Here is a 1,974-nt window from a genome sequence, read left to right as displayed (position 1 = left end):
ACACAAGTGGACAAAGGTCATCAACCTCCTCATGGAAGCTGATTTGCCGTCCATGGACACCAGAATTGATCTAATGGCAGCCTAGTTCCTTTCCAAGGTCCTGCAGGCACCCAGAAACTCTTATTTCAGACAAAGAGTACTTAGACGCCTACAACAAGACTACCAGTTGTTTGCGGACAACTATTGGCTCACACATACAGCCAGAGTATTGATACGCTTTCAACTAAATGAATCACTGCTTGCCAAGGGCATGGACTCCCCTCACCCTGACTACAAAGATCCCCCGCCGTAGGCAAACGAAATGATCGAAATCTCAATTTTGAATCTTACAATGAGAAAAGATCAATATTCCATGCCTAGTCTAAAGGCATAAGCACAAAGGATCAATGATCAAATAACTCCTCCGGGTAGCATAACATACTACACGGACGGATCCGTGGATCCCATAAACCATACTGCAGGCGCCGGCTTCGCAACAAGGGATTAAACAGCATCCATTAGACAATGCCTCAACGCTCCAAGCTGAAACGGTTACGATCATGGAAGCCCTGACACACGCGTCCCTACGGGCAGGGCACGTTGTCATTCGCACAGACTCTAGAAGAACTATTGATCTCTCACAGGATAGCATGCCCCCTGACAACAGTACTAACCATAGCCCAAAGAATCCTCAGTCAGGGTAGAAGAATCATCATTAACTGGGTCCCAAGCCACATCGGCATTCACGGGAACGAGCTTGCTGACAAACTAGCTGAAAAGGGCAGGGGTATGCCCACATCCTCCATGTTCGTTAAAACTAGCCAAAGAACCAAAGCCCCAGCATGTGCGGTCCTCCGGGACGCACATAGAGAAAATATCACAAAATCGCTCGCTGCTAAGGGGTACTCAGATGCTTCAGGCTATGAGCCACTGGCCCTTCCTCCAAACACAAAAAGAGGTACTGAAGTCATACTATTCAGACTAAAACTAGGTTACCAATGCGCTTGGCAAATTATTGACAGTGAGACTGCCAGGTTATGCAAACACTGCGGCGAATCTAATGCCACCCTGTTACATTATTTGCAGAATTGTGAACACACACAATTTTTAAGACAGGGACCACCCACCACAGCCACCGGGCTAGTAAAACGGGTCTGTAACATGCCTACTCCGCGGCAGATGGATCGCTTGCTCGCAATCCAGCCACCACGATAAGCATGCAGTTCAAAGAAACCACTTAACTAGAAATAGTTAACACAGGCCGGGCCACTTCAGAGAAAAGGCCCGGGCGAAGCATGCCTTCGCAAATCTAACTGAACTGAAACACTTCGGGAGATGGCCGTCGGTGTCGACGCGAACAACGAAGGCGCTCCTCGCGTCTTGACTTCTGAGAGCGCTGCGGTGTTGGTTGATTCGTTGCTCGTGGAGTCGTCGTGCAGTCTCGTCTATGTAAACTTTATCACAGCCACCACAGGGTATGCCGTACACCTGGCTGAGGGGTCTGTTGCGGTTTGACCTCTTTTCTCTTATATCTCCCATCTTGCCTGAAGACGTAGCTATCTTTATGGTATGGCTTCCAGGTGTTCAGCCAATTCCGAGTGAGGGATGATTATTCTGTGAGTCTTGTTCTGCGTGTCGTCCCCTCTCGGTCTGTGCATGATCTTTTCAGCTTTGCGTCTGAGGTGGGTGAGCATGGAGCGAGGATAATGGATGTGTTGGAGGGTGTTGCAGACGTGTTGCATTTCCTCCTTCAGAAACTCCAGGCTATATATTCTGAGGGCTCGGAGAAAGAGGCCCGTGATCACGCCTACTTGTGTCCTTGAGCAGAGAGATAATGTATGATTTTTTTTTTTTTTTTTTTTTTTTTTTTTTGGTACACGGAGAATGCCGGACCATTAGGTCGCCTGTGGATTAAGATGCCTAGAAAAGGGAGCTGTTCATCTCTTTCTTCTGTGGTAAATTGTATGGGGGGGGTGTACTGTGTTTGGTTTATGG

The sequence above is a fragment of the Penaeus vannamei genome, chromosome 7 (assembly GCF_042767895.1).
Source record: "Penaeus vannamei isolate JL-2024 chromosome 7, ASM4276789v1, whole genome shotgun sequence".
Classification (NCBI taxonomy): domain Eukaryota; kingdom Metazoa; phylum Arthropoda; class Malacostraca; order Decapoda; family Penaeidae; genus Penaeus; species Penaeus vannamei.
The sequence above is the reverse complement of the archived record's forward strand: the minus strand, read 5'-3'. Positions refer to the sequence as shown.